The following is a 26,618-nucleotide window of genomic DNA, read 5'->3' as shown; positions in this document are numbered from 1 at the left end:
TTATGCTGAAAAAGCCCCCCTCGGCTTATACTCGAGTGATGGTCCCACTTGAGTCAATAAGTTTTCTCAGTTTTTTTGTTGTAAAATTAGGTGCCTCGGCTTATATTCGGGTCGACTTATACTCGAGTATATACGGTACCCTTCATATAATGTATATTTTCATAATTTATCAAAACAAGGTATTTATTTGTGGTAAAAACTTAACAAGAATCAGAACACCAATGAAAGTTGATATCTCAGGTTCATCTATGGAACTTTATAAGATCCTTTTAGCTGACTGCTTAACCAGAATGTGGTCAAGCATTTAAAACAAACAATGCATGTTAAATTGTAGCACCTGCCACAATTAGTTATCTTGTATCAAACTACATACACAAATGAAGCATGACTTTCTGTGTATAAATCCAATGACAAATTGAATTGAAAGCAAAACAAAGTCTGTGTGGGCTTCATGATGAACAGAAGACCCCTGAAGATATATTACATCATATTAGAAACACGAGTATGTGGGTGTGTACATACAGATAATGACAAGGCATTTCAAGGCCAATGATTTGTTCAGCCAGAGAATGGTTGCCAGGGGCAATAAGCTTTGATCACTTCATCACCGTAGAAGCCTCAAGCAGAATCTCTGACTGATATTGATTTACTATTCCCTGGTACCCTAAATTAGCATGTAAAGGAAAAGAAATAGACTATTACTAAATTAAAGTGTCACTAAAACTGAATCATGGATAATTATTCAGCAATAACTTCAGTATTGCTGATACACTTTGTTAAAAGCAGAATGGAATTATAACATTTCATTTGGTATTAGTGCAAAGAAAAGCATTAGTATAATGAAGTATTTTATAGTAATATTCTTATTTTTGATGCACAAAATGGTACTTGCTTAGTTTCACGGCGGCAGCATGGCCGCACGCTACTTCCGGGTTAGTCGCTTGCCAAACTTTCTAAAATAAACTAAATAAACTCCATACCAATGTGGATATTTCATACCCCCACTTTCCACGTTGGCATGGAGTTGATTTTAGATAGTGTGGCGAGCGTAGCGTGGGCGAGCGCAGCGTGCCCCGCAAGGGGACTCAGACGTGCTGCCATGCTGCCGCTGTGAAACTACACAAGTACCCACAAAGTAAATGTTAATTTACTATTTTCCTATGGAAATGATTTTATTACATAATTTGTCATTCTGTAGCTTATAGACAGAGAATTGCTATTGTTATTATTATGATAACAGTTGGAGTCATGTACTGTGTAATTCTATTTTACATGGCGTGCAGGTTAATAAATACTTTCATACTGTATTTTAGAAGCTGACGGTTGTTATTTGCACACAGAGAGAAAAGATATGCTAATTCATAGATAAGCAGATAAGTGCCAACAAATCCAACATTCAGTGGAACTGGAAAACGGATCTATGAAAAGCCTAGGACCTATTCCAACCTTTGTTTTATCTACATTGTTATATAGTTAGATTTGAATAGGATTAGCATTGTACAATCTGTAAAATGCTGTTTTGGATGATCAGTGGTACACCGACATTAGCTATATCTTATTCCTCTCTGATATCAGCAAAGGTGAAGAGAAACTACAGTTTCCAGGAACAAAAAATGAAAGTTCAATAACTATACCAATGCATATTTGATTTAGGGAAATGCATTAATATAATACAATGCTCATGATAACTATCGGATGTGTGTGACAGCCATCCCCTTTTCCCCTGTGTGTCTTTAAACAGGGAACCCATATGTGCTTACAGCATAGGAAGGTGGTTCCCAAACTGTGCGCCTAGGCACCCCTTGGGTGCCGCAAAGCTCCTAGAGGGGTGCCTCAGGTTGGTGGTCCAGGACCAAAGGAAATTGATTATGGTCAAAGTGATAGAAAAAAATCAGTGATACTGGCTGCCAATCATAATATATATATATAATAAAAAGCAAAACTGTGCACCATCACATAACTGAACCTTAAATTGTCAGGTAGGCACAATTTACTTAAATTAATAATACATTTCCAAAATGTATTTAAAAAGAATTTTAAATCATAGGGGAGCCATGAAAAAAAATGATGATACTTTAGGGCGCCGTGATTCAAGAAAGTTTGGGAACCACTGCATAGGAGGAACTTCATCCACTCCACTTTATAAGCACAGGATACAATGGGGCAGATGTATTAAGCCTTAACAAGAGATAAATGCAAGGGTGATAAGGAGAGATAAACGTCCAGCCAATCAGCTCCTTACTGACTTTTTTTTCAAACACAGGCTGTAACATGGCAGTTAGCAGGTGATTGGCTGGACGTTAATCTCTCCTTATTAACCTTGGATTTATCTCTTGTTAAAGCTTAATACATCTGCCCCAATGTGTGCTATGAGGTTCCAGTGTGTGCAGTAAATAACAGGGGAATTAAAAAGAATACGCTTTCCATCACTGCATAATGTGATTGGTGCTAGATAAAAACAATAATAACAGAATATTTTATCATACAACCCATCAAAGTGAGGTTAAGAGAGGAGACCAGTGGGAAGTCTGAGTGTGTGCTACCTCCTCTCTCCTATCAGGTGAGTACACTTTGGCATGGAGTTGTGTTAGAGACTACTGCCCAGGTCTCCAGGAACATGATCGTTGTGCTATTACCCTATGGACATGTGCAGCAGCTATGCGGTACTCCGAAGAGGTGAGTATGATATACTGTATGGGTATTTTAATCTAACTGCAGCTTAAACCTAACCCTCATGTCATCATAATATAGACATATACATATTATGAATGTGTTAACATTCTGAACCTGATGAAATAAGTGTCATTATTCTGAATGTTGTCATAGTAACTATATAACTATATGGGGCGATGTATTTTTCTTTTTGGCCACGTTAATTGGGGGCACCCAGTGCAGCAATTCAATTGCAGCTTCAGAGGTGGCGAGCGGAAACGTATGAAAGGTCAGCTTTTCGGACACCCAAACAACACTTTTGCATCGCACCCATTAGTTTACTTTATGGAGCTAAACTCAGTCACTTAAAGACAGATCGTGCCCCAAAAAATATGTAATCACCCCGTAAACATTAACTGTAAACACATATGTGAAAAATAAGATTTGAAAAGCAAAAAGAAGTAAGAAGCAATACCTGTAAAAATGTTGAAATTAAATAAAATCTATGGGCGGATTCAGTATTGAATCCCGGCGGTCGGGATCCCGGCGCCGGAATCCCGACAGCCGAAATGCCGACAAGGGGGGGACGTGGATCGACCCCCTTGCGGGCTCGCTGCGCTCGCCACGCAGCGGGCCCGGTGCCTCGCTACGCTCGGCACGCTATTTTATTCTCCCTCCAGGGGTGTCGTGGACACCCCAGGAGGGAGAAAGTGTCGGCATTTCGGCGGTCGGGATTCCGGCGTCGGGATTCTGAACGCCGGGATCCCGACCGCCGGGATCTTAACTGCATCCCCTATGGGCAGATAACTTTCTATTTCAGAGCAACAGCAATTAATGGTTTTAGTCTGTATTTATGCTTCAGTAGAAATTAAGCTTATATTAATTTTGTGTGACTTTAATCACACGCCTGAAAGAATTTGTTAAACTTTTTAGCTCATTTTTGCGCCCTTTTCCTTACATGACCATAATGTTAAATCTTCATCAGGTCTAACTTCAAAGACAACCTCCAGGGGTAAAAAGTTGAGAACTTGGTAAGGCCGAGGTGGAAAAACCAGCAATGCGTAGGTACTGCTGAATAGAGATGTTATACTATAAACACAGTAAGCAGTGTAAAGATTGTTAAGTTAATCGTATCCAGTTAACCTTTCCCCACCGCTTTAATGATGAAGTATGTGATTAATGGCTAACGAACAAGAAGAAGTATTGTTCACAGATTTAGCTAGAACACTGCTGCACCGCAAAGATCGGAAAAAGCTCCAAGCTCTCAAAGAGGCTTTTAGGTCTGTGGCTTTGTAAGCAATTCGCCACACTTGTCATCCTCTGTGGATAAAAGCCATTCCCTGAGGAAATTGTTCTAACAAAATTAGCCGATGTCCGAGCCAGAGAGCTCATCTTGTCTCAATCAAGCAGGCACAAAGAGGAAAGCCAAGCCATGCATGTCTTTCTGTTGGACAATTAGCCTTTTTCACTGCAGACACGGCCTGTGTGAATCTACTTTTCATTTAAAAAGGATTTTCATGCAGCTGTCAAGGGCATATGAGGATGGATGTCGCATGAGGCATATACCACCACAGTTCATTTGCGTGTTCTAATCCAGAATACGTTTTACTAAATTTTCATTACATATTTATTGAAACTGAACTGCTACAGAACACAGATCCCAATTTCTGTTGAAAGTGTTTTAAAACAGAATTAGCTCTAGCTCAAAAATATGTATTGGAAAAAAACTGACTGCCATTTTTCCCCATTAAAATTCACAGGAAATGTATTATAAGAATGCAGGCAGTTATTGTGGCATAGTATAGACATCATTTGTCATCATGCAATGTCTAACTTAACAATAACAAAGGGATTTTCAATTTAGGTGCTTTACTATAAAAGGATAATACATGTAAGTCACTATAAAAACATCACAGAACTATGGGGGTTATTCTGGTTAACTCCTTCTGGCAATTCCTTCTCAAATGGACAAATGTGCACTGCAGGTGGGGTAGATGTTACTCGTGCAGATAGAGTTAGAATTGGGTGGGGTTTTATTTCAAGGTGAGATCTATATTACAGTGTAAATATAAAGCAGTCAGTATTTTCCCTGCACAGAAACAAAATAACTCAACCAAATCTAATTCTCTCTGCACGGTATACGGTCGTATTATCGACCACACGACAGTCATTAGGTCGACACCGTTGGGTCAACATGCAACTAGGTCGACAGGGTTCTAGGCCGACAAATGTCTAGGTCGACACGGGTTAGGTGAACAGGTTGCGAAGTCGACATGGGGTTTTTTCACTGTTTTTTGAGCCGACATGTGCTGACAGGCGGTATTTCATGCCCTACCATCCACTAGGGCGTGGTGGGAGAATAAAATAGTGTGCTGAGCGCAGCGAGGCACCATGTCCGAAGCATTGCGAGTGGCTGCGGTTGACTTCCAACTGTGTCCATGTCAACTGTGTCCACATTCGGGATAAAAAAACTGAAAAAAAACCATGTCGACCTCGGGACCTGTCGACCTAACCCATGTCGACCTAAACCCATGTCAACCTAGGACAATGTCGACCTAGTTGCATTTCGACCCAACGGAGTCGACCTAATGACTGTCGACCTAAGTGTGGTCGATAAAACGATCCACACCCCTCTGCACATTTTACATCTGACCCCCTGCAGTGCACATGGTTTTGTCCATCAAAGAAGGAATTTGCCAGAAGGAGTGAACCAGTATAACCCCCTATGTTATCAAGGTGAATACTATTTGTGATGTCCCAGCATTCATTGCATTATTGTTTACAGTGCTGTAGAAGTCATATTCACTCTGGAAATGAATAGTTATTCAATATTAAAATCTAGGAAATTTATCAAATTTACTTGATTATTGCTTTTTTTTTTTTGACCTAAACATTATTATTATTTATCAAAACTAATCATATATTTCCGCACAGTAAAATCTAAGCATCATATCAAGGAGCTTCTCTGTTTCTTTAGTATAGCACTGCAGTAAACAGAAAGAGTCGCCCCCTGTCCAAAATACCTACATAACTGATCTCATCTAACCAAACTCTTCATTCATTCATATGTACAGATACTACATAGGGCTGAGCTCTCCCAGGAGCATATTTACTAAACTGCGGATTTATAGAAGTGAAGCTGTTGCCCTCAACAACCAATCAGTTTCCTATTTATTATCTTATAAAAGGTGTTAGATATATGCTAACTAAGTTGAATCTGATTGGTTCCTAGAATGTGCACTTTAGTGAACACATCCCTCAGTGTGCACACATGAGTGGTAAGAATTCCTATTAAGGCTATATTGACCAACAATATTTTTCTCTCCTTCATGTCACTCCAAACCTACAGGTCTAGACTGCTGAGTGCCTATAACTCATATGCGGTACAACTATTCTATGAAAAATTAGTAAAAACAAAAACAAAAAACACAACGTAAAAAGAGTTTCCTACATTTATCAATCATTCCAGTAAATGTTTTCCTCTACTTCAATTGTATCCTCTAATATCCTCATCTTGTAGAAGCTGCCACCTTAATTCATCACTGCTTGCCGCAATTGGTCTAAATAACACATTGTGGCACTACAGAGGTGATGGATTGAACTAATATCACTGTCAGTGAAAAAGGTTTTACTCGTGAGTCTTTTTCCTTAACAAAAAAGGAAGGCGCTGTGATGTTTCATTAGGGCAGAAGAACTTACAAAGAAAAATGATCATGGTTAAGGGCCACTTGCTCAGTCTATTGTCCCAATAATCCTAAATGGTATCTGTGATAGGCTGTGGAGCAATATTAATCGTCTGCCCACCTAAGCACAGTGCCAGGCTCTGGATATTTCTCTGAACAAATCTTCATGGTCTATCCCTAGGAGACAATATATGCTGACTGCGCCTTCAGGAAGAAGACATCCAATTAATCACTGGTCCATGGTTATTACCCTTGGCGTTGGACTAGGGCAGCTCCATCCATCTTTGGACCACCTGAACATGTAGTATTATGTTCTATGTTACCAACAAAACTGAAATTGTGTTTGAGCTGTTACTCAGGGGCGACTTTGTGACAGAACTAAACTGTAAGTAAAACAAGTCTCATCTTAAAAAGGACAATACACAAATAGATGTTAGAATATTGTTTGATTTCATTGCGAAAAACATTGATCTGATTATTGAGCATAGATTAAACGATCACAAATAGAAAATGACCAACACCAACCAGTGCATCAGGTGCATACTTATTCCACGTGAGCTATGATACATGAACCATGCAGAGTTTAAACAGAAACATCAATTACTGTACGTCCCATCCTTTGTACTACTGTGTTCTGAAGACATCTTGCTACAATGTGTGTCACTCTGATAAAGGGCTCAGGTCTACAAACTTGGGGCCTAATTCAGCGCATGGATTGCTAATCAGAGAATTTGCAAATCGAGTGATTATCGAATGACATGTGCAACATTCGCATTGCACATGTGCACCCAAATAGCGAAAAAATATCCGTACGCATGGATGTTGCAGTGTAGTCGCATATGGGTTTGACAGGAAGCCGGCATTTAGGGGTGGAAACATGGCGTTTTCTGGGTGTGTTTGTACGGCTGTGTCTAGGGCTGTTTTTTTTGGAGGGGGGTCTCTGTCATCAGCAATGACCACTTCCAGCCTGATACTTGAGCAGATTAGTGGAAGCCCTAGACTGATACAGATGGGGAAAAAAAAGTGTTTGATGGTTCCTTTTTTTTTTTAAACGATCTGTGAAAATACCGCTATTTGTGATGCATTCGCAGTTTTGCAAGAAGCTTTTCTTTCTGTCGGTGGCTTTCTGCTTGCAGTCCACTGCGGAGTCTCTAATTAGTGAGTCATGCTGAATTAGGCCCGAGGTCTCTGCACTAGTGGATTGCACCAGGTCAATAATATTTTCTATTATTATGACAATACAGTGCTTGCATGGGGCATGTACATCATTGCTCAGGGATCTGTGCTGTGAGGAGAGATTATGCCCCTATAGCATGCCCTCTGATTTTGGAGAATAAGGTACTTTCCCCTAAAACCTGACTCTTTTTTTCTTTACAGTGTGCTGAGAGGAGAGAGCCTGGCATTATATGCTGGGGATCCCAGCCAAACGCTTTCCTAAAGTACCACATCGCCCATACCCCTAGCATCTTGGACCTGGGCTCTAGGAAATATTCTTGAAAAGTAGGCAAGTATAGGGGTTTATGTATTAATGTCAATTTACATTTACCCCCCCCCCCCCCCCCTGTTTTAGACCAATGAAAATCTAAATCCATTCTGTGTTTTAAGTGCTAAAACACACATTTACTAACCTGGGGCCTGGATACCAAGGGTCTGAGCTTTTATTTATTTTTTTACTTTTAACTGCTTTTTGTTACCAATAGTCTTTATTTTTCATGCCTTTTCAAGTTCTTTTTTTGGTATCTTTTATACCATGTAAATTGCCAGCCCTTGCTGTTTGGAGTGGCTTGTCCTTTTAATACATGTTTTGCATAGTTCACCTACTGTACTATTGGATGGAACTATAAATCTGTTATTGGCAGAGATGATTCACATGTAATCCTGAATCTATATAAGGATACCTTAATAGGAGCCATACAACATTTCATCCTTTGAGTGTAAGTACACTATCTTGTGATTACTGCTGAAAATATCTTTATGTACACTTCACCCTCACACATCCTGTGGGTTCCAAGTATCCTTGGATATATGTGGATGTTAAAAGAAATCTTGATATGTGTTCAATTGCATGAATCAGTGTGAGTTGGGTACGCTGGACTACTCGTTTGAGCACTGTCTATGCTGCCTATACACTTGTGCGATTGGATTCGATGCAACATCGCAGTGCGATGTCCATCGAACCCGATCGCATCTTGTGGTGCTAAAGTTCCCCCTTTGCAGCACCCGATGTCGCATGCCATCTTGAAATGACACATCGGGTGCTGGAAGAGGGCAGGCAGAGGGCTGCGTTATGTAGCGCAAGAAGCGCTAGCGCTAACGGGCGGCGGGGTCAGTCAGCTGTGCCGGCAGAAGTGTTTAAACACTGGGCAGCCCTCTGATTGGCTGAGCTATATCAGCCAATCAGAGGACTTCCCAGTGTTTTAAACACTTCTGCCGCCACCGCTGACAGACCCCCGCCGCCCGCTAGCGCTACTTCTTGCGCTACATAACGCTGCCCTCTGCCCGCCGTCTCCCACGCTGCCAGCGGTCCCTCCGGCCCCCTCTCCCCATCCCCATGAAAAAGCGTTCCCTCCACCCCCCCCCCCCCACCTGCGGATTGCAATTGAGCATCGCATGTGGTTAAAAACCACATGCGATTGCTCCTGCAATTCGATAAATATTATGTGAAACACATAAGATCTTGAGACCCGACATTTGACCGGCGTGCCCGCGCATCGTGTCAAATGTCCCCTTAATAATGCATACAATCATTCGATTTATAGGCCAGATGTGGTCGAAATCGAATGATTGCATGCAATATCTCACAAGTGTATGAGCTGCATAAGAAATGAATATTAAATTGCATTTCATCTCTTTGTGAAAAATACACTACCAATTGGCCTTTTTTTATATTTTCTTCCCATGTTCTTGAGCACAAGGCAGATCCAGAACACGGGTCAAAAAGACATATCAAAAGTAGACTGCTACACTGTACTGTATGCCAAAAATGTAGGTTTATTCTATAGCGCCGCTGCACCTACCTTCTACCTTTTGCATGTCTTCCTATTGACTGTCTATCTTCTTTACTGTAGATCTATCAGCCAGATACCCTTTTAATTACACAGTAGTATTATCCTTTCCACATTACTGCATATTTTTAAAAAGATGTATGCATGCATGGTCTTGCAGCATAAGTATATGTTGTCTTTAAATACAAACATATTTTAGTGATGTTTTAGATGTCTGTTACATGTAAGCTTTATGAGTGACCAGTAGATGTCAACATTGCTTGACCCTGTAATCTGTAATAGGAGTACTGACCACATGACACTGTACAGTATATGTGTGCTGAGCAGAAAGGGAGGATAAAACATCTGTGGTATCATGACGCATTGCTTACAACTGATTAGGCCCTTGGGAATCTGTGCAACATTTGTACAAACTATTTTTTTATAAAATGTAAAACCAAATAGAAAAAGGATGCTTTTATACAAAATTTAAAATGGCTTAAACTTACTTTCATGTTATTTTAATTTTAAAAATGTACACTTGTAAACCTATTTAATTTCTTCCCTTACATTTAAAAAAAAATTCCTTAAAGAAACTTAAAAAAAAAAAAAAAGTTATGCAGAAGTGGTAAAATGAATCAAAAAGAAGAAAAAAAACAGTCTGGTGTACAATTCAGACTATGGCCACAAGTATCTAAAATTGTGTGACTGAAAACCAACCAGCATATTTTTTGAATACTGTAAGCAAGTTTAATCATTTAGATTGCTGGCAACAAAGATGTTGTATTGCGGGATCTCTTTATCTGTAGGCCACATTAACCGAGCAGATGAAAATATATATTTTAGCAGGAAAGCAGTTGTGCAGTTCCATACAGATGAAATTCAAAATGCAGGTTTCTGTAGGAGATAGACACCTCCTGCACGCATCTGTAGAAAATGAGCACTGTGTCTGAGGATGCAGCCTCGACCCACCTTCAAGAACCATTGGTCATGACTGAAGGAACTCCCCTAGACATGCTGCCACGTTTGACATGCTGAAGCTTATAACGGTGGGCCTTGGATCTGGACAGCCGGGTCCAGGATGTCTTTGTCTGGCAGAAACTTTTAAAAAACAGTGTCAGTTGCCCTCCACCAAATGCTGCAGCATGTCAAGGGGAGTTCCTACAGGCAGAGGTGTAGTTAGGTGATATGGGCACCGGAGCAAGGGTATGTTCGGCACCTCCCCTTCCCCCGGTCATTTTTCCCTCTTATAGTAATGCCCCTTACACATTATTCCACACAAACCATAATGACGTTTACACCACACATTCTAAAGCCCATTACACATTATAGTACACACCATAATGCTGGTTACACATCATGCCACACCCCATAATGCTCATTACACATTATGGGCCTTATTGTGGTCCACACGCAATGCAATTCACAGCGTTGCGTGTGATTTAAACGTCGACCGCACAGCCATCCGCCCCACCCCGGCTCGGTTATTTCCCCCGTACTGCTGCAAATGGTTGTTTTGCATAAACATCCATTCGCAGCCTTTGGTGCGGGGGCCAAGTCATGTGATGGTCGCAGACCATCGCATGATTTGGAAGACGCATGCAAAACTAGGACGCTCCCTGTTGTCTTAGCTTTGCATGCTCCCTGTCCGGAAAGAAGGCAGGCAGCTGACATCTGGTGATGTCATCTGCCCGCCCCCGGCATTTGCATGGGAACGCCCAGCGTTTGCATTAGAACGCCCATGAAACACTCGGCGTTCGCATGGGCGCAGCCCATTGCCACCACCCCATGCCCCCCCGCCCATATGAACGGGACAGAGAACTAGCAGTTCAATTTACAGTATGCTGTACACCATAATGCCTATTGCACATGCCAGACCACAGTAATGCCCAATGCACATAACACCCACAAAACATAATGCTTAATTCACTTTATGCCACAAACTGTAATGACATTACACAATATGGCACACACCATAAAGCTTATTTAAATGTATGCCACACACCATCATTTCTATTACGAATTATGCCACACATGGTAATGCCTATTACATATTATGGCACACACAGCTATGTTGCTGACATAATTTTATGTCCCATGCAAAAAAAGCCTATTGCAGATGATGTCCCGCAGTAAGGCTTCTAATTAATCGTTACCAGGGGTTTCATGGAAAAAGATCCAGCTTTCTGTATTGTCTATTATATAGCTTTCCTGGCACTTACAGGTAATGCTATACACGCAATGGCATAATTATACATTTTGCATCCCCCATGGCATTTTAGTGCCACTTACACTAATGCCCCCTGTAGTGCCATTTACACACATAATGCCCCAACTAGTGCTGCTTCCACACACACTGCCCCCTATAGTGCTGCTTACATATTATAACCTCCTGTTGTGCGGATAACATATATAATGCCCCCACTAGTGCCACTTACCCATAATGCCCCCAGTAGTGCCGCTTACACACATAATGCTCTCACTAGTAGTGCCGCTTCCACACATAATGCCACATGTAGTGCTGCTTACACATATAATGCCCCAGTAGTGCCACTTACAAACATAATGCCCCCTTGTATTTCCGCCTACATATATAATGCCCACACTAGTGTTGCTTACACACATAATGCCCCTGAATTGCCACTTATCTACATGCTTGTTAACAGTGGGATTATATGCTCATTGTCAGGGATTTTATGTTTCTTGCCAGGGGTTACATGCTCACTGCCAGGGGGGTTACATGCTCCTTGTCAGTGGGGGTTACATACTCATTGCCAGGGGGATTACATGCTCGTTGCCCGGAAGGGTTACCTGCTCTTTCCCAGGGAGGGTTACATGCTCCTTGCCAGAGAGTCACATGCTCCTGGCCTCGGGGTTACAAGCTTGTTGCCATTGGGGGGTGTATAATGTGCTCATTGCCAGGGGGGTTACATGCTCATCGTAGGGGACTACAGGTGCACAGGGCACCAGCACTCCTGGGAATCCACATTTCTGGATAGGGCTGGCGGCACTGTGCTCCTCTGACAGACACTAGAGGTGCAGGAGCATCTCTAGCATCTCTCCTTTAAGGTGGCCGCCATTTTTGGAAGGGCACAGGGTCTCTGACTGTGGGGGTTATTCTGATTCACTCGGAAAGGCACATTCACTCTGTAATGGACAAAACCATATGCACTGCAGGTAGGGTAACATGTGTAAGAGAGAGTTAAATTTGGGTGGGGGTGTACTTCAAACTGATATCTATATTGCAGTGTAAAAATAAAGCAGCCAGTATTTACCCTGCACAGAAATAAAACACCCAAATCTAACTCTCTCTGTTACATCAGCCTGCATATGGTTTTGTCCATTAGAGAGTGATTGTGCCTTTCCGAGTGAATCAGAATAACCCCCTGTATGCGGATGGTTACCCTGCACATGCCTTTGCCTCTGCCTACAGGTGAAGCAGATATAAATTGTATACAAAAATAGAGATTTTGGAGGGGCGGGTCCATACTCAATTCTAATTTGCACTCTAAGAATAAAGAAGCCGATCATTTGTGGGCTACATTTAAAAGCTGCCAGTAGGAAGTATTTGCATCCCTTACATTGCGGTATGGTTTGTCCAGGTACACAGGTACAGTACTTACTTTTTCTTGCTTTGCTTTCTACTCAGAATCAGACCCATAATGTGCGTAACAGTTGATTTAATTTACTGTGATAGAACTGACTTTCTTTAGAAGGTGATTACATTATTAACGTAAATTAGCTTGTTCATGGATCAAAGGATAATGATCATGAGGCAGGGAGCTGTAAGCAGAACACTTCATACGAATGATACGACTGAATGCGTTTAGTTAGTGTTTGGCATATGTGTAAAATGAGATTGAAAAGGTTTGCGAAAGATTTCTGTAAATTAATATTTTAGACCATGGGGGGAGGTGTAATAGTGTGCGATTTTTTTATATACCTAAAGAAATCGCACCAAATTGCACCTGTCATATGTGTAATAGGTGAAGTTTTAGACAAAGTAAATAATCCCTGTTTTGTTTTTTTTAGTAACGGGAATGTGCGATTTTTAGTAAAGGTGTGATTTTTAGCAACGGAAAAAAAAAAAAAAGGCATGGGGTCCCCGTCAGCTTAACCAGCCACAAGCTTATCGAGATGGTCCTGATTTCCCAAGTACGGGGAGAAAAGGCTCTTGCATCGGTCCTGGTTTAAAAAATATAGGGAAAAAACACTGGCAGTCCTTCGTATTTTGGAACAAGCATGGAGCTCTAACAACCAACGGTGTCATGTCACAGCCGGGGCACTTCTAAAGCAAGGGCCCCGGCCACCACATGAACACCCTGGCTGGTCGGCCCGGGGCAGTGGGAGCTGGGCGGATAATTTTGTGGTAAAAATAGAATTCAAATGTAACATTGGATTGTGCTGTGGAACAACAAGTCCCAGCAAGACTCCCCCACATGCAGGGATTTGGAGAACCACAAGTCCCAGCATTTGGGGCATTAAAGGGCCTGCTGGAACTTGTAGTCCCACAGCATGACCATAGTTACAACAATTACACACTGACACCCAGACCAGTACAGCTCTACTATATACATGCATTATTATTTATTATTATTATAATTGTATTTATAAGGCGCCACAAGTGTTTCGCAGCTCTCCTGCAGCGCCACGGATTTTTACATGTGATAAATTGCATCCGATTTATCACATGTAAAAAATGGCACATCAAGTGCCAAATCTTATTAAGCTCCCCCAGGGAGCTGCCGGGGAAGCTCAGGGGAAATCGGGGCTGACTTGTCCTTAGGACAAGTCGCCCTAGTGTATGGGGGCCTTTACTCCGCAGGTTCCCTACACAGGTAGTTCCATCCATGCTAGGTTATTCATATCTGCTCAGGATTGGAGCATGTACTAATGTCTCCCCTATTTAAATGGGAGCTGCAGCAAGTTTGAGTACTAGACCCCTAATAACAGAATGCTATGAACATGCGTGATAAATAACTCTGTAAGCATTCAAGCATTTCCAGCAATGGCAATTCAGATCTGATTGCAGTACAAATTTGCTCTCAAAATTGACAAAACCTTGTGCACTGCAGGTGGGGAAGATCTAACATGTGCAGAGAGAGTTACATTTGGATGGGGTGTGCTGAAACTGAAATCTAAATTGCAGTGTAAAAATAATGCAGCCAGTATTTACCCTGCACAGAAACAAAATTTCTCACACAAATCTAACTCTGTCTATACATGTTACATTAGCACCACCTGCAGTGCACATGGTTTTGCCCATTTTGAGAACAAATTTGTACTGCAATCAGATCTGACTAAGGGCCAATGTCACAGCTGAGAACAGAGCCAGATTGGGACTGTCATGTTGCGCCTTACCTCCACAATCAGGCCTATGAACAGTTCAGCCTTTGACTCCAGATTTACATTTAAGGGGTGTACACACTGGGAGATTTTGACTAATGGGCAATTTTGACTAAGCAATTTTTGGAGAGATTTTGGCTAGATGCTCTGGAGATTTTGACTAAGCAATGATAGTCTATGATCTAGTCAAAATTTTCTTGCCTGCACAGTCAATTTATGCTAAGCAATTTATGCTAGACAATATTGACTAAGCAGGAGAAAAATAGGGAGATTTGGCTAACCTTCTAGGAGATTTTGACTATCTAGTCAAAATCTCCTGTTAAAAGTTCTCCATGTGTACACCCCTTTAGAATAAAGAATGACTATTCTTGCAACCTAAAGGGGTGTACACATGGAGCGATTTTTACTAGTGTGCAACTTTATCTAAGCGATTTTGACTAAGCGATTTGACTAGATACAACAGTGATTTTGACTAAGCGATTTGACTAAATGCACCAGCGATTTTGACTAAGCAATTTTGTCTATGGGCGATTTTAACTATACTAGAATTAACAAACTTGGTTGGTATTCATTGCAGATCGCCTAGTGAATATCTCCCTTAGCAGTGAATAGCAGCGATTTTGACTAGACAGCCAGCGATATAGTCAAAATATTCCTGCCTGCCAATTCTTTTTTACTAAAGCCCCGTACACACGGGGGAGATATATTGCTCAGCCATATATTGCTAGCAATATATGGCTGAGCAATATATTGCTCAGTTTCTCCTTTTCATCAGCGACCAGAGATGGTCGCTGATGAAAGGGAACCTCTGCCGGGGGGAGCCGCAGAGGTAATCAGCTGGTCGCAGGAGCAAGCTCCTGCGACCAGCGATTAGAACGGGGCTGAAAACGGGAGCGCGCACCCGGCGATTTATCGCCGGGGCACACTCCCATCACTGGCAATATGGTCGCCTGCGACCATATTTCCAGCGATTTCAGCCCCTATTGCCCCCGTGTGTACACAGCTTAAGCGATATTATAGGGAGATTTGTCTTGACAGAGATCTTTACTAACCTTCTAAGCAATTTTGACTATGTAGTCAAAATCGCTTAGAAGGATCGCTCTGTGTGTACACCCCTTAAGAGCAAAAGCTCATTAATTATGTTTATGACTGTGGTATATGAGATTGTGAGTTTGGGCTTGCATGGCAGGCTGAGCATTGTGTGTTTTATATACAGGGCGATTTAACTGAAAAATAGCATTGTAATGTGCACATCTCCTGTACGTTGGGGCTAAGCTGTTTCAATGGAATTGCTGAAAAACAACTCACTTGATGGCACCAACATTTTAAATAATGTTATATAATGGGTGTTATTAGTAAAACTATGGTAGGATGTATTAATTAAATAAATTAATGATTTGATATATGATATATTTGATATATAAAAAGGTATGTCCATGTATGTAATATATATACCATCATAGAGTGTGTGTGTGTGTGTGTGTGTGTGTGTGTGTGTATATGCCTATAGGCATACTCTCCAAATAAGTGTTGGAGAGTAATTTTATCTTAAATAATTCCACCTCCAGCATATGCCAACACTGTATACAGCAATATACCCCGACATATGCAGCACATCTGCTTTACAAGATCACAGCTTTCAGACATTTATCAGTCCATGTTTATAGCTGTCTAACGCATGCCACCATATACAGTATATACGGAGATAAACATACAGATTGCAGTGATGAAAGCACATTTTAAAGATCATCTGACATATTGTGCATGTGCAAGTGTGTTTGTGTCTGTGTGTGTGTGTGTATGTGTGTTTGTCCTCCTAATTACTGCACTTTACAATTATTTCCATCTCTCCTAATGTACTCTCTCCATCACAAACCTTTTTATGTTCAGTGCAATATACTGTATACACTAGACCAACTTCCATCCAACTAGTTGAAAATCTGATACTGACAATCCGCAATTTGATCACAAAACCAGGAAAATGGACAAAAACATTCAGTCAAATTGTTTAAATCAAACACATTTAACTACAGTACCGTGTCTGAGCAGCAGGCTTTGTCCATTTCCAGATTTGGGAGTAAATTACTGAATTACGCTCACCTTTACATAAATGGTGGGATTGTCGATCATTACGTCCCTTTTGGGAGAAATTAATTTCCCTCTCGGCATTAGCCTTATGCAGGGTAGTTCCCTCGTCCCCTCTTTCTAGCCTTTAAACCTGTATCCTGGGCTGCTGTCATCTTATAACAAATCTTTATAATATTGCAGTAAAAGCATTTATTCCAGTTAACTGGAAATCAGTGGCCCCACCTTCCTTAAAGGAACGATTTCCCAGAATAGATCTTTATATGGATATGGAAGACCTACATTTTGGAGTCGAGACTTTACAACCAATTGGTTCCCCTGGTTAAAATTTAAATCTTCCAATCAGTATAAAAATGCTTTAATTTGAGTTATAGACACTCAGGCGGAACACTTCCCCTCCAAGCTCATTTTCCCCCTTTACCTTGTTTGTTTTTTCTCTTTTCTCCACCCTTCAATGTGGTTTGAATGTTTGCTACTATTTTGGTATGTAAATGTGATATGTTTCACTGTATTGACTTCTATATTTCCTTCTGTATTTATACTGGTGGATCATGCAAGCTTATTGTTTGTTGTATCTGTTACCGGCAATGTGTGAAACTTCGGCAATGTATAGACTCCCTAGGCATTGTATTGAATGCCGAAGGTTTGTAGGCAAAGTGTGAAACTTGGGTTTTTGGCCCATTCCTTAAACACTTTACCTAGGTAGTACATACAATGGCCAGGCATTGGAAATAATGACAAGTACAGAATGCCTAGGACATGTGTTTAATAATCATCATTTCATACTTTACCGACCGCTTTTTTGGCATTGTATACAATGCCTAGGTATTGTATACATTGCCGAATTGCACACATTGCCAGTAACATATACATATATTGTTTTTCATTAGAATGTCTGTTGATGTAAAAACTAATAAAAAATATATTGGGAAAAAAAGTGACTAAATTACAAATTACATTTGCCCTCATCCAGTACCACATTTTTATTCCACCCTACTAACTAACTAACTGGATGGCTTGAGCAAAGTTGGTCTTATGTATGGCCAGCATAATAAGGCAACTTTAAGCTCATTGGCAAAAGATGTTTATAGAAAAGTATGGGTGACTTCTGTGTAAGTGGTACTTTAGCGAACAATTTGCAATTAGTGTGCCAGTCTTCAATCTAGTTAAGCTCATTGTGTCAATTCTATTACATATGTGGACAGAATGGATGGTTTATATTCGCATCAATATCATTCAGAAAGGGGCTTCTGATCAATATTGATGCCAATGTCTTCTAGTGTGTATGCCTAATATTGTTAACGATGCACATCACAGTAGGCGGGGCTATATGGACTGGAGGGGTGGGGCTAAATGTGTGAAGGGTGGAGCTAAATGTGTAGGAGGAGAGTGCTTACATGAGATAAAGAGGCGGAGCTACACAGGATTGATTTAAGGAAGGGGGAGACTAAAATACTGTCAGCAACTGGTAACTGCTACTTAGCTCTAGACAAAATTGAAGCCTAATGTGCATGTGGTAGGGAATATAGATTTTAAGCTTCACTGGGGCAGGGACTGATGTGAATGTTCAAATATTCTCTGTAAAACGCTGTGGTATATGTGTGCATTATATAAACTGTTCATGTTAAACATATACTAATAATACAACCCTGCTATTTGTCATGAAGCATGGAACCAACAAATAAACTAAATACATATCCTTACTTATAGAACAAATAGAATACTATTAAAATCAAACAACTATAAAAAGGGGGAGATAGTGAGATCCTTAAGATAAAAGAGTTGATTACAACCAACAAGCCTATAAATCGGACATTGCAGGCTTATTGGCATTGTTTGTCATTTGTAACTGAATAAACAAACTATCCTTTTAAGGTGCCCATACACGGTACAATTATTGTATTCGTTATGGACTAGATCGCATCGCATTGAATGCGATCTACAGTAGTTCAAAAAGTATGTACAGCACATACTTTTTTGAACTGTGCGATTGAATGTGTGCAGGAGTGCGCATCTCATCGACACAGCAATTGTACCGTGTATGGGCACCTTTATTTTTTAAAGTATTGAGGCCAAAAATCTAAGATGATAACCTACATATTTGTCTTAGCTAGTAAATGCTCTGTATCTGCATTGTGCTGCATGATTGCCAGTCCCAGTCCTGCCTCTTTTTTCCTATTTTCTGTTGAAAGTCTTCTTTTTGTCTGCTACTTAGGGCTAATGGCAGTATATGGGACATTAACCCTTTGAGTGCCAACATCTGTGAGAGACGTTCAAAATATCCACTAAAAATGCCATTGTCGCTCACATTTGTTAAATAAATTCAAATAAAAAATGTTGTGTAAAAAAGTTTATATTTCCTATATAAGGCATATATTACTAGTCATTATTTTGAGAAAAAAAGTTTTCTTGCCAATTTTCGCATCTATTTTGACAAATTCACTTGACACTCAAAGTTATATAATTATTATAATTTTTTGTACTGCATAATAATTATTTACATAGCACATAGATAAAATCTACATCAATTAGCATATGTTAGTTTGCTATAATTAATTTGTAAGTATACTGTATCTCCTGACTTATATTAATGGTAAGTTTGCTATAGTGGGAAAGGCTACCTACTTCTCTAACCTCTTTGCTATGGAAAAAGGGCAATCACACAGTTGTCAGCAATCTAATTCCCCATAGCAGTTTCATTCCATCACTCGGCTAGTGCTAAAGCATCCTATAACAGAGTGTTATGCATGACAGAGCAGTGCAGGCTGAATTAAGGTAGAATGTAATTGGCTAGAATTCCCTGGTGGGTATCGGCAGCACCTGAGCCAATGCTTCTATGGAGCTAACTAGAAATCAACTGAGTGCACCAAAAAAAATAAAAAAAAATACAACATTTTCAATGGCTTGATGATTTAAAGCCATAAAAGATGATGTAGTGATAATATAAGAAAAAAAGAAAGGATATAGCATTAAAACAAACAAATGCAAAAAAGTATATAAAAGAATATGAAAGTGAATTAAACATTATTCTATAGCTGGACATTACTCAGTCTGAAGGTATCTGGTAAAGTGATACAGTGAGCTTGTCAGCTAACAGCTAATTTGAGTAACAGCCCTGGATGCTGAAGAACAACATAGTGATTCACCACAGCCATGTAAAGTGGTTGAAAACATAAATATACACACTAAACCTACACATGCAGCAATATCCTGGGTTTTTGCAAAGAAAGGAGGGGGGGTATTTATCAAAGAGAAGACATAAAATTGTGAGAAATAAAGTACTAAGTAATCCGCTTATAATTGAGATTTTATAGGCTGTGGGCCTGATTCAGAATTAGTTGTAGTTCAGCAAGAATTCACTGTTTAAAAAAAATAAATATATATATATATATATATATATATATATGTTGTGCTGTGTGTCAATGCGGCAAGGGGCCCAGCTCTTCCAGGTCCCCTCCCATCAGTAATGTGGAGGGTATAGAGGGGTCAGTAGTGTAGAGGTGGGTATAGAGGGGTCAGTAATGTAGTTGTGGGTACAGAGGTGCGAGTAATATAGTGGTGGGTATAGAAGAGCCAGTAATATAGTGGCGGGTATAGAGGGGTCAGTAATGTAGTTGCGGGTATTGAAGGGTCAGTAATGTAGAGTATAGAGGGGCCAGTAAGGTAAATGCTGGTATAGAGGGATCAGAAGTGTAGAGGTGGGCATAGAGGAGTCAGTAGTGTAGAGGTGGGTATAGAGGGATTAGTAATTTAGTGGTGAGTATAGAGGAGTCAGTAATGTAGTATAGGGTATAGAGGGGTCAGTAATGTAGTTGTGGGTATATGGAGAACAGTAATATAGTGGCGGGTATAGAGGGATCAGTAATGTAGTGGTGGGTACAGAGGGGCAAGTAATGTAGTGGCAGGTATAGAGGGGTCAGTATTGTAGTGGTGGGTCCAGAGGGGCAAATCATTATGTGGCGGTTATAGAGGGGTCAGTATTGTAGTGGTGGGTATAGAGGGTCAGTAATGTAGTTCTGGGTACAGAGGGGTCAGTAATGTAGTTGTGGGTACAGAGGGGCCAGTAATGTAGTGGAGGGTATAGAGGGTCAGTAATGTAGTTGTGGGTACAGAGGGGTCAGTAATGTAGTTGCGGGTATAGAAGGGTCAGTAATATAGAATATAGAGGGGCCAGTAATGTAGTTGCGGGTATAGGGGTATAGAAATGCAGCAAAGACACAATTAGGACTGCAATTGTGTTCAACTAGGCCATATCAGGAGCAATCCCACCCCCCTCAACAGACCTGACCCTCTCAAAAGACCCTGCCTCATTAGGGCCACTTTCATACATTTCCTGGGGTTCCAGACAGCTGACAGACAGTCAATAGGTAGACACCAAAAGTTAGACATGCATTAGTCAGACACTGACAAAAGTTAGACATGCATTAGTCAGACATTGACAAAAGTTAGACATGCATTAGACAGGGTTTTTTTACAAAAATTAAAGCTAACACATGCCGACAGGCAGTATTTCATGCCCTACCATCCACTACAGCGTGGTGGGAGATATATATAATAGTGTGCCGAGAGCAACGAGGCACCGAGCCCAAAGCATGGCGAGCCATGTGAGGGGACACGGTACACAGACAGCACCCATGTTCATTGGCTGGGTCCTAAATACCCGATTTTGATGCCAAAATACCGGGTCTCCATTTTAACCGTTTCACAAAAACGGCTTTTGTGGACCTGCACCTTTCAGACCGCACAGATTACCGTTTTAAAACACTTAAAACTCGGCAAGATACCGGTTTTTAAGTGCGGTCTGAAAGGGGCATAAATGATCTTTAAATATTGTGTGAAATTGTGAAATTACAATACATTTCTTAATAAGTTTTAATACTTTATATTTTAGGGTGGGAGTAATTTCCCTTTCAGTTCTGTGAATCTTATAACAAAAAACATTTTAGCGCCCTCTGACCGATGCTGTAAACCATAGTCTTTTTAGTCTCACTAGGAGACTCACTAGTGACTTTCTCTGAAATTGGATCTGGTGCTAGACGTGTCCCCAGGTACATGCACATACAGGTACATATATACATACATATAAACTTTTATAGACGTATGATTATCGGTTTGTAGCCAGTCAACCAAATAATTGACCTGCTTTCACAACTGTGAAGTAAATCAGTCTACAATCACCAAATGATCAGATTGAACCAGTTGTATTTTGCTATATTAACTAATTGTGATATATATTTTTTTTTTGCAAACTGATTTTTATTATGAACCAAAAAGTTTCCTTATAATGGTAGCCAAAAGCTTGGCTAATCTTGGTAGATCATTAAACTGACATTTACCTGAAGAAATGACGAAAACTGACTATAATATTTTTTATGTAACCCTATCCATGTGTTATATCTTTATTTGTTAGTATTATTTCAAACAAGTCACTGATAATTACGTGCCAAGGTTAACATTCACTTAACTGGGCGTTAACGTTTGCTGGCTCATAGCGAGAAAACATAAATAACCGAGATGAATACTCTACTGATTATTATTCCAGGTGTTTGCTACAAAAAAAATAATAATGTCAAAGAACAGACGTTGCACCATATTTTAACAATTATATTAAATCACCCAGAACTCAGTTATGTTACTGCTCTGATGCTACAGGCACAACATGATTTATGATGGAATTTCGAAGCTACACACATATTTTCTGCTTGCAAGTTAAACAAAATGGTTATATTATACGAGATTAATACAGTTATCAATCAGCAATCAGACATTCAGTTTTATTATGTTTTAAGTGTTTTTTTTTCCTTTTGTATAGAACAGGAAAAAAGGGAAACAAGAACACAAATTGATCCATAAAATCAGACAATTTTAATAAACTTCTTTAAACAGATAAAAAAAAATAATCTTATGCTGCTGAATTTCCCATTAGATTTACAATACAGTAAATAAACTGTAAAGTCACTTAACCCTTTGAGTGCCAGCGTCTCTGTGGGAGATTTGCAAAATATCTGCTAAAACCGTCAGCGTCGCTCACATTTGTTATATAACTTCAAATAAAAAAATGTTGTTTAAAAAAGATGATTGTCGCTTTAAAAAAACCCTGGAGATTTATGACCAAATCTCTCGCTTTCTGAATCTCTCATCCTATTAAAAATCCCCCAATGTTTCCTACAATATATTAGTTAGCATTACAGGTCGTTATGATGAATAAGAATGTTTGTTTGCCAATTTTCACATCTATTTCGACAAATTCACTTGGCACTCAAAGGGGTATATTCAATGCTCTTTGGAGAGCTGTGACGGTGAGCAGTGCAGATAGCACGCTGTCACAGCTCACGGGTCAGTATTCAACTGACACACACACACACACACCCCCTGCACTCACTGTTTCTAACTTGCTTCCTTGTTTTTCCAGTGTGGTGGAAACGGCGATTGCGGCCGTCAAAACGGCGAGGCTCGTGGCTAAATGCAGTGATCTCACTGCATTAGTGGCGAACCTCGCTGTTCGGGGCAATCCTCGCCGTCGAGTCCCCTTGGAAAGTTAAATAGGGTGAGCGGTGGGTGCCGGGGTTAAATGGTAAGAATTGCTTGTTTTTTCGCGATCTTCTCCAAAAAAAGACACCCTCGCCGCAGACAACCCCTCATTGGAGTTATTGAATGCCGCCCAAAGGGTTGATATATAGACCAGAATATTGAAGCATTTATGTAACACACTGTGAATTTATCTGGAGTTGCTGGAAGCTACAGTAGTAGGGACTCTGGACAAAGATTAGCCTCCTCCAGAGCCTTATCACAATATAGCACATTTAAGTTACATTACAGGTGATAATGGTACTGGCAAGAAACCATCTAAAAAGTGGAGTGTGGGAATTAAATCAAAAGCTGTGTTCATAACAGTATACCAACAGGACTTATAGCAGTACAGTGTTCTCGGGAAGGGATAAGCCACCGTTATTAGGTTAGGATGACCATTACCTCGTATTATACTAAACTACTTTAGAGGGTAGAGTGATACTGTTAAAACATGCATAAATTAATAAATAAATGGGTAACTCCATACAAAGACAGTATAAATGGATTTTAATGTGGGATTAGATAAAATAAAACTTAAATAACAAAATCTGCCCTATGGAGAACGCCAGACATCCACCCTCTTGGCATAGCCCTGAGCACAATAAAAGACACATTTTAAATGATTTCCCATAGTAGAATAAATGATGAATCATTTCACAAAGTCGTTTACTGCGTATGTGTGAAAGTGTTTTTATCCTTGTGACTGCTCATATAAATCTTTGTGTAGTTTGTAATCCCACGCTATTTTGGGATATCAGAAAGTTTTCTTTTTCCTTATCATGGCAGCTAATAAAACAGACTGGGCCACAACTGACATGGTAAGTGGGAGCTGTCAGGGACTGTAAAGCCAGAACATAAGATTTAGCTTGATCCTGTACACAACATGTGCTAATCCTCTCACTGGGAGAGAGGCATGCAAAGAGCTGTATGGAAGCCCTGTAAATGTGAATACTAGTTTTCGACATACCTTACTCCAAATCCGGAGTATTGTTCTTTAACATCTTTTAAAAACTGTTAGCTCAATTTACAGACAATGGTAAAATATCAATTTGAACTGTACATGAAGAAGGGGTATTAATCTTAATGCACAGAGGTTCTGCATTACTAACCTAACTGGTCAACTAAGTTAGCCAAGGTGGCAGAAAACTGAATGCCAGATAATGGACCTTATTCAGTTCCATTCGCACCGGACCAATGGTGGGCTCATGCGCATGCCCAGGCGTATTTCTGCGCATGTCCATACACCAGGTGCGTGCGGCCACGGTGAACAGACTGTTCGCTGGGTGCACGCACACAAGATTGCGGGTGGGGGGCGTGGGGTAGCGGCGGATAGTCACGCCCATGGGAACACCCAGCATTTCCATGGAACTTGCTCACTGATGTGGGCGCCAGGGGTGGGCATCTGACATCACCGGATGTCAGCTGCCCGCCCACTTCCTTACAAATGTCAACACAGATATAAGGTTACCTCAGAGTAACCTTAGATGTGCGTGGGCCTTCGGCATCGGATGATGTGGGTGTTCTCCCACAGCCTGTGAATGGACGTTTATGTAAAACATCCATTTGCGACCCCTGCAAATGCATGTGGCGTGCGGGGGAGGGGGGGGGGTGAGTGCATATTGGCATTTTCAGGGTGGCATCTTGTGGACCCGCCACGCTGCCAATTTGCAGCCTTGCGAATCCACCAGAATAACCCCCAATGTCTCATATTCATATGTCATTAATTTTTTTAATCAGTAGGCAGTGCTATCAGTAGTTTTAGTAGTCAATTCCCATGTCTTCTTATGTTATTAATGCATTTATTGTATCTATTCTCTTAAACTTATTCCCAAGCTCTCTAATAGTCCCAACAGACTGTACATTGTTCTTACAAAAGTGCAGCATAGTCTAATGGATCGAGGCATAGGTATATGGCAAATGGTTGGCTTAAGGTATCGTTTGGTTGGATTTAGTGGATGATTAGTTTTGTCTTGATTTTCATTTTTTTTTCTATTGAGGCTATTTGATACTATCTCTACCATAAACTCTGTCACAGCCATAGAAGCAGAATAGCTAACGGAAGACCTTGCCATGACTTCTTTGGCAAGCCTTGACCTGCATATGCTTTATGTACATGGAGTTTAACAGATTACATTAGGCAGTAGGGCATATTATGGTACTTATGTAGTAGCTAGGCAAATAGCTTAGTGTGCGATTCTGCGTAAGAAAATCGCAGTGCATGTGATGCGTTTTTTGCATGCAATTCAATTGCATGTCATGAGATTTTCCTATGTAATTTATTCACTGGCCTCTGGCCTTGGGCGGTGCGATGAGATCGCATTGCATGTGATCGCATCCCACCTCCCGCAAAATTGTATGAGATTTTATAGGGTACGATGCCATTTAATGTAGTATACACTTGTATGACATCAAATGGGACTTAGGCAGGGCCGGATTTGTGCCTAGGCCCGTGAGGCACCGGCCTCAGGGCGGCACCAATTAAGGGCGGCAGGCTGGCTGACATTCTGTTAAATGGCACAGCGGGTGGGCAGCGGCGAGTGACGAGCGCCGCCGCCACATAGATGAATTATATGTAGGCGGCAGTGCCACTAGTCACCCGCCACTGCCCACCCACTCTGCCATGCACATTACATCACCTCTGGTGGCTGGGTCCGACGGTCCCCCTGCGCGTCCGGAAATGGCTCAGGCTCACTGCGGCCGGCTTCCACCCATTGGCTACTCTACACACACACACAGTCTATTGGCTGCTGTGTATCCAGCAGCTGAGCTGAACGGCGCGCAGATCCTCCTTGTGCTCATCACAGTGTGTGAGCCAGAGAGAGACTGACGGAGACACTGTGCTAATCACTGTACTAATAAGTGCCTCCCTCCCTCCGAGTCCTCCGTACAGTAAGCAGTCCAGAGTGCTTAAAAAAAATATTAAGGTGTGCTACAGTTACATTTTTATGACATATATATAAATAACAATGTATATACATATATGATTACATAAAAATTGGGGGGGGGGGGGGGCACAAAAATGTTGTGCCTAGGGGCGGCCTGACCCCTAAATTCGCCCCTGGACTTAGGCACCCCCACTATCCATGCCACCCGAAGCGTGGCGAGCACAGCGGAATGCGTCCTCCCGACCTTTTCATATCCCCATTATCCACGTCGTCATGGAGTTGATTTTATATAGTGTGGCGAGCGCAGCGAGCTACCGAGCCCGAAGGTTGGCAAGTGCAGCGAGCCCCGCGAGGGGACACGAATTACGTTACATGTATTCCGCGTCCCCTCGTGGGGCTCGCCACGCTTCGGG

The 26,618-nt window shown here is 41.0% G+C and overlaps 1 protein-coding gene across 3 annotated transcripts in view; it reads right to left on the bottom strand.

The window, feature by feature from the left end:
- The window catches only part of KIF26B (kinesin family member 26B), a 345,725-nt gene that overhangs the window by 102,463 nt on the left and 216,644 nt on the right, over nucleotides 1-26,618 (bottom strand). The gene's annotated exons all lie outside the window — the stretch shown is intronic.

This window comes from Crinia signifera, chromosome 3, assembly GCF_055691185.1.
Source record: "Crinia signifera chromosome 3, ASM5569118v1, whole genome shotgun sequence".
Lineage (NCBI taxonomy): Eukaryota > Metazoa > Chordata > Amphibia > Anura > Myobatrachidae > Crinia > Crinia signifera.
Note: the sequence above shows the minus strand (reverse complement) of the source record. Positions and strands in the feature narration are given on the sequence as shown.